Genomic DNA, 15863 nt, shown 5'->3' on the forward strand with positions numbered 1-15863 from the left:
TCATGGCATTATCCCTTGTGAATAAACATGATGTATAATGTCCTCAGTTACTATCATTACGAGTTTGTAGTCTTGGCACACTAAATTGTATGCTAGTATGCCCTTTTGCACTTGCTTGGGCCTACGTGCAAGCTCTTTTATGACTGCATTATCTTCCACTAGTGCACTATTTTGAGCTTGTGTCAAATTTATTTTATCTTTCATCCAGAGCCAGTGCCTCATCTCCAACCAGTTCTTTGTGTTTCGACAGCAAAAGAACCGGCTCTCAGCCAGGAAAACTGGTTCCAGAGTGGCACCACTTCGCTGCTGGTCGAGAACCAAGAACTGTTTACGTCAGGGGCTGGGGCCGGTGACAACCAAGACAGACTAAAACTTGGCAACCACCATTTCTTTGACCTCTTCATCATGGAAGCTGAATCTTAAACAGTGGTCCGCAAATGAAACAAACTGTCTCCTTGCACTGTGGTCCGATGGACCAAAAATAGCCGTCCATAGTAATCGCTACGACCAACACAAATATATTCGACCAGTCGTGTTTGGATTCCAATGTAGGCTTGCAAACCCAGTTGAGACACTGGAGACACTAAAGATGCAATGTAAATACAGTGACAAGACGTCCCGGTTTGTCCGGGATTGTCCTGGTTTCAAGTCCCAACAAATATCTAAACATACAGTACTAAACACTAAAATGTCCTGGTTTTCAATATTCACTACCACATTTTCCCGGCTTTCACCACAGTTAAATTGATAATAATAATATTATACATATTATTTCAGAGTTTACAAAGATGTTTATCATGTTTACATTTTCGGTCTTGCACGGTGGAAATGTCGACATGAAAGATCATCTTAAGATGATAATAATAATAATAATAATAATAATAATAATAATAATAATTGTCCTCCATCCTGATAAAAACGTCTGTGGTGCATGCTGGGAAAGCGAGATGTATGAAGACGTCATCAGTGACGTCTACCGGTTTTTCACATCGAAAAGCATACTATGGTCTTGCTTTTCCATGAAGGTTTGCAAGTTCAACTAATTGCGAACCAGCTTGAAAACCAGCCCAGAAACAGAACTAGGTTCCTGTTGGGGGAAAGGGGGTAAGTGTGTCTTGGCTTAAACCTTACACACTTAAAAATTAACATTTAGGAGACGTCTATGCCTAGAAGACAACAATAGCTGCCATTTCAACATAACTGGTGTCCCATTATATAAAACGTGCATTTGGTTGTGGTGAGCCAAAAAAAAAAAAAAGATTATTTGTTCGACCTGGTATTAGTAGACACAAGACACAATTTCTGTAGGTTTTGTGCAATTTATTAGCAATTCCTTTAGCATTTCCGTGTTGCAGGCCAGCTTTAGAAAACTATACAGAGACTGGTACAGAAACATTGACACCCTGCCAGTTCATGGCACATATACCATATGTGTAAAATGAAAACTTGAAAAAAGAACCAATGCTTACCAGCATTCCTCAACCAGTTTCCAAAACCAACATGAATCTCAAATAGTGCATGGTTACTTGGTCGGCCCTTGACCGCTGTTGACCCATATCCCCTTGGCCCATTTTCGCTGAAAGAAAATGGGCCAAGGGGTTTGCTCATTCATTCCCTTTTGTTTTACTGGATATGGTTAAAGAATATGGCCTTCAGATTTCCACATTTTTCAAGTTCAAACAGTATTGTGACAATATTTTTCATATAACAGTGAATTTCTACTCAGTATTTGCTTCATATATGTTTTTAGTTTTGAAAAAAGAAGACTGCTCTGACGGTAGTCTGCGACCACCTCACACTAAAAGACAACAACCATTGACAACAAAAGACTACAGTAAGACTGATAATGACCAGAGCGCACACAGACCGAAGTCAGACTGATATGCCTTGGTTCTGACATTGGGAAATCACCTGCTTCTGCCTCCTATTTCAAAACGTTTTTGTGTGCATTTGAAGGCAAACAGAAATTAGTATTGGTCTTGGACAAGTACGAGACTCACACTCCCCATGCAGTACAGTACACTGCAAAAGATGATATCTTAACACAAAACAAGACAGAGCACGCTGAAAATATAGATGTTGTTTGAGAATAATTTTGTGGCAGTTTCGCCTACCATGCGCCACCCAAGTGGCATGTACAGGCACCTCCGGCACAAAGACACAGAAGACGGGGTTGTAGAAAACACACAAGTTTATTGTGGAGAGGGGGCTTGATAGAACAAGCCCGGAGCAGATGGACACAAGTCATGACAGGGCTACTCTCTTGAGTCTATGTGGGGATGGGGGTTTTAACCTGTTGCTCATTAGTTAGAAAGCATCCTGACCAGCAGCCTCTCAGTCTGGTATGGCAGCTGTACCGCCTCCGACCAAAAGGCCCTCCAGAGAGTGTTGAGGACAGCAGAGAAAATCATCAGAACCTCCCTCCAGACTATACAGGATCTATACCTGCCTTAGCAGATCCACTAAAATATTTAGAGACTCCACTCACCCCGCCAATGGTCTCTTTAACCTTCTGTCCCCATGCAAATGCTACAGCAGTATGCACAGCTTTTCCCCACAGGTCATCAGACTACTCAATTCCCTTTAATGCTGCTACTTTTGCGCAACAAATCAATGTTCCATCACTCGTGCACTTTATTTCATATTTACTAGTGTCAAGTTTACATAACTGTGGAATAATCCAACCACTGTGAAATGTCTTGCATATTGTGTTGTCTGTCTACACTATCTATTATGTCTATTTGTTGTTGTGCTACCTGTGTTTGCCTTTTATGTCTATATTTGCACATTGAGCCTGGAGAAACACAATTTCGTGCTGCTGTGCACTCCTTGTTGTATGGTCTGAATGACAGTAAAGTTCACTTTGACTTTGACACTGACACTTTGTTAGACAAACCAATGAGCAACAGGTATGTAGCCACTCCGATCCTGGCTCCCCAATTATCTAGATCCAGGTCAGGTGTGGCTGCTCAAACCGCCACGATCCCCACACCACAAATTTATTTTCTTTATTTTAAGAATAGTATGTTTGTACAATATGATGTTTTTCCAGCTGTGTTTTGTGGCATATGTTCAGTGTTTTCACCTTCCTAATCACACAAACATCCATTTTATGCTTCTGATTCCTCTGACTTCAAGCTCTCAAGTCTGATCTAACTAGCAAATACAAGATAGCTTGCATATACAAATATCACATACACTCAGTAACACACACATAAACGCACAGAACACCGCAGGAGACCTTACTCTTTCTCCACAATATACTTGCCACAGCCTTTTCAAAGGATTTGAAAACAATCAGCTTTCTCCACGCTAACTGCAAAGCACTGTGGGTAGCTGCGTGGGAGGCAAACTTCATGGGAATGTAATCATCAGAAAATGACAAACCACAGCAAGGTGGTGTTTAAAAAGCTCTTTATCCCCAATCTGACACACACACACACACACACACACACACACACACACACACACACACACACACACACACACACACCCACACACACCCACACACACTCTTACACACGCAGGAGAACTCGTTCTGTACTGGGTTTCACTGCACTGGGAGAGCAAAACCAATAACATTCAGCATGAATTATAATGCCATAGTTATGCAGATCTGCTGCGGGCAACATCACTTTATCAATGGCTCCTGGGGGAGATTCGTATCATAAAATGTCTATAAATTCTACCAGAGCCCGTTGATTCATTGTTTGCATATTTGCCTATATGTCTGATGTCTGTTTATCTTGAATAGTATCCACACAGGAAACTGTAATATGAAATACTTGGTACTGTCATATAGAGCAAAAATCATGGCAGGAGAGATGTCCTGCTCCTCTTCACTAAGTAGCTCTGAAAAACCGCTTACTGTAGGAAGGAACGAGTGTTGGTTGACAGACGGAGCAGATGCAGGACCAGATGCACCCACACCAAATTAGCCAACCTGTATCGTGTGTGTGTGTGTGTGTGTGTGTGTGTGTGTGTGTGTGTGTGTGTGTGTGTGTGTGTGTGTGTGTGTGTGTGTGTGTGTGTGTGTGTGTGTGTGTGTGTGTGTGCGTGTGTGTGTGTGTGTGTGTACATAGTTTCAGCATTTCATTGGCGTAAGATGAGCAATTTTTTGCATCTTAACCCTTTCAAGTGACTTGGCTAGCACTATTGACCTCTTCATAGAGAGATTATTCATTCAATATGCAAAATCTCCCAAACAATGATTGCTGATTTTCCATTGATATTCACCATGAAATTGGGCTAGGTCACACTAGAATGTGAAAATATGAAAAAGCATCTCTGTGCGCAATACTTCACATGGATACAACATTCACACCACATTTCCAGGTCAGTTTTAGTCAAGAATAATTTAAGAATGTTCATTTTTCACAACCGTCAGTTGACAACAAAATGAAACTAGTCATTAAATGCCTTTCCAACAGATAATGACCTCAATTTGCTTCATTACAGCCATAAGTAGGGAGTGTGAAATGTTAGGCCCCAAAGAGGAAAATATTATCAGCCAATCTCTCTCTCAGATCTTACACGGATGGCTTTGGTTATATAGCTAATATTCCTATTTCATTGTACAAGCAAAAATGTATGATTCAGTAGGAAAAAAGAGATTCTTCTACATGCGTACCTGCAGAGTTTTGTAATCTTTGCAGAATGCTGAAAGGCTGTCACACAGTGGGATTGGGAGAGATTGCCTCGTCACTATAGAAACGATAATACAAAAGTATATTTTGTCGAGAGAACAATCATTTTCCATTTAAGTTGCTGCGTGTCCAAATGTAAATCAGAGCCTGTGCTTTATTTTCTGTTATCTTCCCTACCGCAGGCCATTGAAGGATGATTTTTCTTTTTAAATGTTCTTCATAAATAATTACTGTAGATGCAGCGCATCGTTTCCTTCGATGCTTGGTGCCGACAAGTAAGGTTCTAACAAAGTTAGTAAGGTTTGCTATGGAGAGAGGAACTACCCTAGGTTCCTGCACTGAAGTTGTTTCACTGCATAAAGATTGGTTTGACAACAAGAAGGGTTGGGAAAGTTGTTGGTTCACCATTGAAAAATAAAGTAATAGAAGCCAATCTGGGAGCAATTCTCACTTCATCCCAAATAGGCATTTGATTTTAAAATCCTTTGATTTCAGTCCCTGTGGGTAGAAATCCTAGAATGCTTAATATGTTATCATTTTGTTGCTTTACAATCTCTATGCTCTCTACACTGTAGAAGAGCGGCCCAGCTATGTGGGAGATCGAGATTCAGTTGGATCTAGTTATGTGTGTAAAAGCCCCTTCTCTGCCATGGTAATAATAAAATCAAAGTAACCTGTCTCATCAATCACCGACCAACAGCCAGACCTGAAATTACTTCTGTAACGAACACTCAGACCCATTAGGAATACATAATTTTTTTCCACCATGAATTGTGAAGTTAATTTACCCAATGAAAATGTTTTTTTCTTTACTTAAAAGCATAATTTTTTTCCCCGCCATCCTTGCATCTTTACATCAGCAGGTTTTTAATACAAATTGCGGCGGATAAGGCAGCTGGATTGAAATTACTGAACTCTGCATATATTATTTAGATAGAAACATAGACCAGAGGGAACAAGATTAACCCTGCTCAGCCTCTAGTTTGCAAATTAAGCAGTATGCATTATATTCTATTCTAAGAAATGCATTCAAAATGACAGATGCATTGAATTATATGCTGGAGATCAGTATGCATAAAAATTATATTAAACTAGGTGAAAAACAGGTTTTCAGAAGCTTGACTCTGGCAAGCACTTATTAATAAGCTACAGATAGATTTTTATGACCACAACATAACTTAATCTATTATAAGAGTAGTTAAAGCTTGTTAGCTTAATATTCAGTGATACGGTCAATATAGTCAATAATAACCAGTCCATATTTACGTCTTGTAATGGCTGCAGCAGTCTTCATGTTCTCTAATGTTTTAGTTGTTGACCAGTGCTTTTGGTCTTGTATAACATCATTGAATCAGTGTCACCTCCTAGGTTATTAAGTTATTGTTTGAATAGGTGTTCTCTGACAGAGTGACTAGTAGAGAAATTACAATAGATGGTTTTGATGAATGACTCCATATAGGGCAGTCAAGCTTGCACAGGGGCCAGGCCTTGAACAAATACACAATCCAACAGAATGACAACCTTAGATGGATGGAATGCAGCTATCCGTCAGTTTTCTCACTTAACTACCTGTGCCTGGCGTGATGAATTCTCCACATGAGGCTCTGAGTCCATACCACTGCTGCCTGGATCCTGGACATCATCCTACCTCACTGATAGTCCCATTTCTCCTGCACATATTGTCATAAATGACACTAAAGAAGAAATATGAGAAAGATTTATCCTGAGTTACATTCCCGCTTCTCCTCAGCTGATGTCTCCTTCCCATAAGTCATGGATGTACTGGGCTTTAGCAGAGAAGCACGCCACAAGTTCATGCCCAATGGATTTGATTTAAAAGTTTATGTCTTGTTAATACAAACATTGAAAAGGAATACATTTAGACACTAGGGAACTTGACTGCACATGAAGTAGGCAGTTGGCCTCACAGTTACACCTACAGCACAGAATTAAATCAAGAACTCAGAATAATTCCATGGAGCATCCAAAGCTTTAAGTATAGCCAATAACCTTCATCAGTTGGTCATAACACTCCCTCAGCTTTAACCTTCTCAATAATTCAGCTGTCTGCAAATTAGTCGACAGCCTCCAGTGTCTGAGTCAAACTTCCCTCCTGGAAAACAAATACTCAAACTAACTTTGTATCTCAATATAACAATCAGAGATCGGTCCCCACGTCACACTGTACTAAATTTAGTCCCATAGCAACCGAAAGAAACGGGAAGAGTGGGGACGCACAGGATTTTTTCGAACAGTAAGGAGTAAGGACTTGGACAGTCCCTTAACACAGTTGTGTTTAAAACAACATGCCATACATGTAGGAAACAAACGGAAATAACGAGAGCTGGCGTGTGCCAGTCTGGAGGAGAAACAAAAATAAAACTCTGCTCCAATTCTCTGAGTTAGGTTTACGATTTTTATTTTCCATACAAGTAAGAAACTAAGGAAACAAAATGAATCAAAATCTTTCTCTATGAGATTATATTATTAATTGCTATATTATAATCACATAATTTGCATCTTTTTTTTATTTTTTAACCCGTGCTGTCAGCATGCTGGGCATACAACACAGAGTATTTGTATGCCATTGCATCTAGGACGGAGTTAGTCTGCAAGTGGAGTTCAAGTTCTTAACCTGCAATGCAACTTTTATTAATACTTAAATCATTAAGAACTGCTACAATAACTCTGTCCTGTGGATGACCTATAGGATGACAAGAGCACAGTTTTTGGTTATAGAGAACCACCACCAACCCCCTCTTTGGAGAACTATTTATCATGTTTGGGTCTATAAACAACTGATCACTACTCCAAGAGGGAGAGAATCACCACGGTGAGACAAAGAAACATAGAACCAAACAACATTTACACAAAAACATTAACATTGGATGACAACATGTATTGAAAAACAGTTAATTAGGTCCAGGAAAACTGGAACTACAACTGGTCACGTGGCCTCTTCCCGTTATAGAAATAGTAGTAGTAAATGCGAGGAGAGAGGAGAGAAAAGCAACCAGGAGGGTGGTGGTGCCTGTATGTCTGTGTGTGTGTGTGTGCGTGCGTGCGTGTGTGTGTGTGTGTGTATGTGTGTGTGTGCGATGTGTTTGCGTGTGAAGTGCCCACCGGTGAGTGTACATGACTCATCCCAATTGGTACTGATGTGGAAGGTCGGTATTATGTCGGTGCGCCTCCAAGCAGCGGAAAGGGCCCCCAAAGCCCCCCCCGAGCTCCACAGCCGCGTAGACACCCTATGGCTGCAGGAAAGCCAGAGCATCCTGCCCTGTGGCAACAGAAGACCCCCTGGCCCCAAGAGAAGCTGGAGGGCTGTGGAACAACCCCTACGCCCAACCCCGAGGAGCATAACCCAGTTCTAGGGAGCATGAGGTGACCCCGCATCCCACGGGCGCACACATACAACCCACCCCCAAGTGCAGGCACAAGAGGCAGCCGCAGGCACAGAACCCGGGCCGCGGGCGCCAGGCCACCTGCCCTGCTAGCTAGCAGGACCCCCATGCGCCTACCTCCCGTACCTGGTGGCACCCAACCTACAGCGATCAGCCACGGGCGCAGAGGGGCCCGCCATGTGCCTCTGCCATGCCGGGCAGCTCCGGGCCCCCATCAGGCCCCTTGTCAGCTCCCGGTCGCCGAGCATGCGGACTACAGAACAGAGGGCGGCAGACGGCCCCACCAGACACAGTCCGACCCCCCAGCGACAAGCGTCCCGCACACCGAGGACGCCAGAAGACAGGTACCCCGGCAGCCCGGTGTGACGGCAGGATTCTGCCCCCCACCAAAGGAGGCCACAAGGTGAGCCCCACACCGAGCACACCCAGCCAGGTTCAGGCCCCCGGGCGACAGGACCAAATGGAAAGCCTAACCAGCCCCGGCACGATGGGCGACACCCCCTCCCCACGGGACACAGAAGGACACGCAAGCCCAACCACCCCGCCCATGGGCCGTGAGCCGAGCCCGCAACCCGCACCCCCTGCCCCCAACCCGGGTCCCAAACCCTCAACCACGTCTAAAACCAACACACGTACGCCAGCTGCAGGTACTCCCCAGGAGCCCCCCCCATCCCAGCCCCGGAGACAGGCCAGCTCAACTCAGGAGGCGCCACCACCAGCCTCCCTTACACCCCCATTGGGCTCCAGGATCCCGTCACAACCACAGGCCTACGCATCACGGACGTCCCCAGAGCTGCCCGGGCACCCACCCAACTGCAGAGCCCCCACATGCCCCAAAACACCACGACATTGCCCCGATTTAGGAAGACTCATGTATTAAATGATGGATTTATGTCATAAAAGTAGCCCATATTTCATAAAATAAATCAACAATGTTTCTGGATATTGCCAATAGTTTTTCCATTGAGATGTACTCTATTAATAAATCTAACCATTGGAATGTGGTGAGATTATCAGTTTTTTCCAATTGAGTAAAATTATTTTCTTGGCCATTGTTAGGGCGATCAAAATAGGTTGGTGGTGTTGAAGGGAAAATTTGCATATAGAGTGGCAAGTACGTGCAGGGGGGCATGGTTTGGCGGGTGGACTGTCCGAGCACCCGCCCCATAGACCCCACGGTGCCCTTTTATCAGTCGCGCTTTTTTTAAATGCGTTAATGGGTAATCGAGGTAGCACATTGTCTGGGCAACATATATTCATGAGGAACACCTCATGACCCTCGGTGCACCTGTGATGTGCGCACAGCAGCTCCGCTGTGCTGCTCTGTTTGCCCAGAGCAGAAAAATGCCTAGAACCGGAGCTGGGGGTCCATGTGCCTTTTCTTTTTTTTTCAGCACTTGCCCCTCAAAGTCTCTGTGCGGAACTGTAGAGGGGAAGTGAGACCAGATCACCAGTGGTTACTTGACAGCTATGAGCAGAGAGGGGGAGAGCCTCCACCCATCTCTCTCTCTTTCTCTCTGCTCCAGTTTCATAACACGGTAAACTACACTTAGATGGTTTAAATGCTCAGAGTTTTCCTCACAGATATAAAAACACTACAAAAACCTACATCATCAATGTCAATCGTGATCGATGGAGTCGATCACCGATAGATGTAGTCGATCGCCGATAGACAATTTAATCGTAATTCTTCCCAAGCCAAGACATCAAGGCCTGCTCCCTGTCAGTTTTTTTCTACCTTATGTGAAGCTTGTGAATGTACTTGGTCTCCACAACCATGACGATGTAGGTTTCCACTCGTGATGTATGATTTGTTCGTAGCAAACAAGTCACTCCAGCAAAAGAGTAGTTTGTTTGCGACTCAGTAACTGCAACCAGGCACAGAGGCATTATGAGACTCGAGTCTCAATCGAAACGAGCAAAGAGCCCTGAGATGCAAGTGACGCCTGCGCCCCAAGTACAGGCAATGACTCCTGAACTGGTTTGCCAATAAGATCTGTGAGCTGTGAGTCAAGACTACCAGATCTCATTTGCGAACCGGATCCAAGAATCGCGAGTCACACATGAGCCTCAAGCCCAACAGCCTATGAGAATTTCATTCACAACTCGGAATTAACTGTTCTGACTCTCATTCACTGGAAGTTACATCAAACTGAATCAAATAAAAAAAAAGAGTCTGAATCACTCGTGAATAGCCGACTCTGTAAAAAAAAGTTAAACTTTTCATCAGTCGTCTCCACAACCATTAAACAATTAAATCCTCTACAAAAACCTCACATGCAAATCTCTCAGAACTATGTTTATACTTATTACCTCAGCTCAATTGCATTACCCAAGAACAAGGAAATGGCCATTAAAAATGGCCATTTCATTGAATGGCTTTATAAAGTTCTACTACTACTACTATATGGAAACTGGGTGACAGGCACTCAGGTCAGAAAGAGGGTAGGAGTGTTGTGATGTTATATGTCCGAACAGCCCCCGGGAAGAGAAACTGAAGCCCAAATGAAGCCTTCAAAGTAAAGAACACTGTCCGGATAGTAAAACATGGAGGAGGTTCAGTGATGTTTAGGTTTGCTTTTCTGTCTCTAGTACTAGGGATCCTTGAATGGCATCATGGAATCACGTAATCAGGAGAAGACCAAAGTACTTTGAAGCGCAATGTTGAATCAAGCGTCAGAAAGCTTTACCTACATTGAAACACACTTTTAAAAGCACCCAGGGATGGAATACAAAATGCTGGGCAGTTCTCAAGCGGCTGAAAACAAGAAATCTGAAAACAGCACTTGGGAAAGGGAACCCTTCAAATATGAGAGAACTGGAAAAGAATGGGCCAAACTGCAAGGTGTAGGAATCTCACTGATGGCTAGAAGAAGCGCTTCATTGCAGTTATTCTCTCCAATGGGTCACTTACCAAATATTAAATCTGAGGTGTCAATCAGGGAGGGGCGGCGGCTAACATCCAGCTGCCCCGCGCTGAGTGTATGGCCACTCGGCACTCACGCCGGGTGGGGCATCTGGTCGGCTGCGATGGGGCGGACCTCACCCTTACGCGGAGCTGGGTAGGCATGGGAGTCCCGCCGGCTTGCCGGCAGGGTGGGCAGTTCGGTCAGGGTGTTGGTCTGTCGCCGTGGGCCTGGGTCCAGGCCTGTGGTCCGTGCCTGGCGCCCGTGGCTTGGGTTCTGTGCCTGCAGCTGCATCTTGAGCCTGGACCTTGGGGTTGGTTGTATGTGTGTGCCCCTAGGGTGCGGGGTGTCCTCGTGCTCTTATGTGGTCTTATGTGGTCGTAGGGCAGGGTGCAGGGCTTTCCTGCAGCTGTAGGGTGTCTACAAGGCTGCAGAGTTCGGGGCACGACATAATTCCAACCTTCTACACATGTACCAAAAGGGATAAGTCATGTACACTCACCGGTGGACATCTTACACGCACACACGCACACACCCTCACACTCATACAGGCGGTCCCATCACACACACACACACCATCACACCTGCTTTGAATGCACCCCAGCACCCTCCTGGTTGCATTCCTCTCCTTTCCTCCCTCAAATACTGCCATAACTATGACAGGAAGAGGCCACCTGACCAGTTGAAGTTCCAGTTTTCATCCACAGGACAGAGTTATTGCAGCAGTTCTTAATGATTTAAGAATTAATAAAGAGTTGCATTGCAGGTTGATAACTGCACTTGCAGACTAACTCTGTCCTAGATGCAAAGGCATACAAGAACTCTTTGTTGTATTCCCAGCATGCTGACAGCAGAGGTTAAAAAAGAAAAAAAGAAAAAAAAAGAAATTATGTTATTATAATATAGCAATTAATAATATAATCTCATAGAGAAAGATTTTGATTTACTTTGTTTCCTTAGTTTCCTACTTGTATGAAAAAAAGATAGTGAGGAAAGACAAATGCTGAGGCTGTCAGGATGGCTTATATCTCCTTTAACTCACTCTGATGAACGGCCCCAAACAGGACTTGCAGTTAGCGCCGATACAGCAGCAGCTCCGTGTGAAATGAAATTTGAAGAGCGAAATAATAAAGGAGTGATATATGTATAAAGGGGTGAAGGATGATTACAAATTATATGTTTGAGGGAGCTGCAGGTTCAGTGTCTGAAATTTGATCCCTGTGGTCTGAAAGGGACTGAAAACCTTTGTAATCAGGAAAGAAAAGTAAATCCTGTTTCTTTTTAATCTGGATCTCTGCAGCCAGTAAAGTCAATACTTTGCAATCCAACAGCTGCTGTCTTGTGGAGGAATCATTTGAGACTCAATACAAATGAATTGTCTTGGTGTGTTAATTTATCTATCAGTGCCACTCAGCTTCCTTCATCTATTGTATTGTATTGCATGCGGTTTATTGTATACACAATAATTATTTGAAAGCCTTAATTTTATTGATACAATACCACTAAATGTTGTAAACTCCCTGTCACTTATGTTTTATTGGGTGAGATACTGTTTTTAGTCAGGCACTTTGGACAGCCCAGGTACTGTTGCGGGGTCCTAGCGGCAGTTAGGTGCATGCAGGGTTACGTTAGAACTGGTTGCGTCGCGGCTGCATAACACTCGTGCTGAAAATGCATTTGTGAAGAAAGTAAGTGATTAATATGGAACGTTTATTTACCGTTGTTTATGCGGGATAAAGGTTGAAGGTAGTCCGCATTACGTCGTACAGTATATAGTGGCCATGACTTAGGTGTATTTTCTGAGCTGCCACACCGTAGTGTCTTCACATGTTTGTGTATGGGGAATGCTAGTTAAGTTATTCTGTAAGCCATAAATGTTTATAAAGCACTAATTATATGTATATCTTTATGAATCTTTCTGTTTGTCTTAAAGAAACCATTCATTCATTCATTGAATCATTCAACTTAATATAAAAAAAACAAGAAGTATTCCTTGTGTCTGCGTCTGCTCTCTGACCGTCACAAACTATCACAAACTCATTATTTACAATATCTGTCCTTCGAGCCGGATACACACATTCACCCACGACGGTGCCATGGACACACAGGGAATAGCAGCAACCGAAAGTGGAACACAAGGACGAGGAAGGCCACGACAGCTTCCAGCACACTTGCAAGGCTATAAGGTCAGCTTACCACAGTCTCTCATGCCTTATATTTCCCCCCTCAAAGACAACAGCGAGAGCGCAGCTACACACCACACTTGGGCACCCTCCCTGTCTCTCCTCACCTGGAGCAGTCAATAAGGTGAGTCAATGGGACATAACATTGTATGCTAGTAACCTGCTTGGCCAGTTGAACACTAGCATCCTCAGAGCAGAGCTGTTACAGTCAGCGCCTAACAGAACACAGCTTCAGCGCAAGCGGACCACGTTCTCCTATGCAACAGAAATTGTCAGACCCCCGTCTGACCCCCGTTGGCATCCCGTCCAACCACTTACCATGGTTAAACTACCACGCAGCCGGCCGCGTCTTCCTGCAGCTGCAGCTCTCCCCTGCCGGGACCACCTACCCAGCCTCAAGATAAGCTCACCCTAACACTGCTGTTGGACAGAACTGCAGCACTAAAGTCTCAAGTAATAATGGTTTGTACGCCGGGCCAAAGGTAGCAGAGCCACACATTGACTCAGTCCCTACCACCAACAGTGACTTCCACACTGCTTTTTTGAGCAGTTTCTAGGCTGTCAGTCCCCACCGCAACGAGTATGGTCTTGGCGCAGTCTAACTTGCAGGTGATGAAAGCAGTGGATCACATGGGCCAACAGATGTCAACAACTGCACCAGGATGCCAGCCTGTCCACAAGCCAAACCAGCTTGTGTCATCGCCTGTGAAGACGTGTATGACTGCAGGGCAATGGCCGTACAGACCCAATATCAGCCCACACCAATGACACATGCCTATCCAGCGTATCAATATACTTCAGTTACGCCTGCATAGCCTACATATCAGCTCCAGACTGCAACGGCATTGTACCCTGCACACTAGTTACCCACTGCAGCTGCTCTCCAGTCAGTGGGCTAATACCCAGCAGGCACGCCTCCGCAGTTCACCTATCAAGTACACACATGGGCAGTGGCGCCTTCATCATACACGGCTGCTGTGTCCCTGTAGACAGTGTATTGTGAGAGAGAAATGCTAACGATCATTTATTTTGAATGAGAACAAAGGCCTCTACCTCCAGAGTGGGAGTTTTTAAAACATTGTCTTTGTTTTCCCAGGAACCTCCCAACTTTATGTAAAGAAAAATGTTCTTTCTCTCCACAAGGTCAATTCTAACATGGAAGAACCCGATCTTGTCCTGTTTACCTTGTATGGAGATGAGGAATAACCACAGGGAGCCTGGAGGTGCATTGTAAGGGATTGTATTCCGCGTCTGCCAGGCCATTTACAAGTTCCTGTGAATTTACTGTTTGAGGTTGGCATACAGGGAGACAGTTGAGGGACACAGACTTGTGAATGACTTCTGACCCAAGCCACACCCTCTGTTGTTGTATAAAGCCCTCTTGATCAGAAATAAGATTATACTGGTCTGACCACTGCTTTGGAGCAGTACTGAACCTTTCTCTTTATTCTGCAGAATAAGTAATCTTGAATATTCTCAGTTTTTGTTTTCTTGTAGCGGGCAAATTAACCTCACCGATCATTGCAGAAGAATTTCTACCACAGTTTTGGCGTTAGGCTCTCTGCTTGGCTCTGTTGGACCTCTTCATGATCAGGTTGTGTGCACAACGGCAGGCAGGAACCGACCGTAAAGACATCCCAAGAAGGAGTCGTGTGGACATGACTTGCAGATCCAGAAGGGACAACACGAGATCTTGAAATAATTAGGGTGAGGACTAACTGAGATAAGAGAAGATCGAAGGAAAAGCTATTGTGTAGAAAATGGTTCTGAGTAAGCTTCTTTGTTAACTCAAAAATCCCTTCCTCACATGGCCTGTTTGCGTGCGGCGCAACTAGGAAGGGGTAATGGATAATCGCTCTGGAGGACTGTGGAAGTGGCCAATATTGTATCGATCAAGAGGATCGTGGGTTTTTGTTTGTTTATCTATTTTTTTTATATACAGTGGTACCCTGACTTTCGACTGCATCTACTTACAACTAATCCAAGATACGGGTAGCGATAGTCGCGAAAATTTGTATCGACTTGCGACCGACTGCTCCAAGATAGGGCCGTGGAAATTTGCAGTTGGTGCGTCGGCGGTCAGTCAGCAGTCAGTCAGCGGGCAACCTACATCGTGTGTGCACGTAGTTCGTGGCTTATTGATATTTTTTTCATATTTACTGTGTTTGTGCTGTGTATTTAGTTTTTTTTCAACCTTCATGATTTCATAATTTACATGGGAAAAATTTCTTGGACATACAACTGTTTTAACATACGACTTCTTATAGAACGAATTACAGTTGTAAGTCGAGGTACCACTATATATATTTTTTATTCAATAATAACTCAACATTATTGAATACATAATATTATAGAGTATTGTTGATCCCTCCTAGCAAAGCGTTGGGAATAGGTAATAACTAAAGTAAAATTGATTATAAAAAAAGGGAATAAAAACAAAATCAAATACAATAATAAGAATTGTTGTTATAATTTTAATTATTGTTTTGTTTATTGTTTTTACAATTTTTTTTATTTTATTTTTGAGGTATTGATAATCCAGCTATGCGACTTACTTTCTCACTAGTTTCAGAAAGTTTTAAATAGTTAGGAGAAGAACGGAGTTCGAGGGATATTTGCAGTAAAATACACTTTCACATGAATCCTGTGTGATCAAATTGGTGTCTGGCCGATTGATCACTCTGGAACAGGTATGGATGAGATGAGTTTGGAGAGATTCTATCA

The sequence above is a fragment of the Zeus faber genome (genome assembly GCF_960531495.2).
Source record: "Zeus faber genome assembly, chromosome: 12".
NCBI classification, from domain to species: domain Eukaryota; kingdom Metazoa; phylum Chordata; class Actinopteri; order Zeiformes; family Zeidae; genus Zeus; species Zeus faber.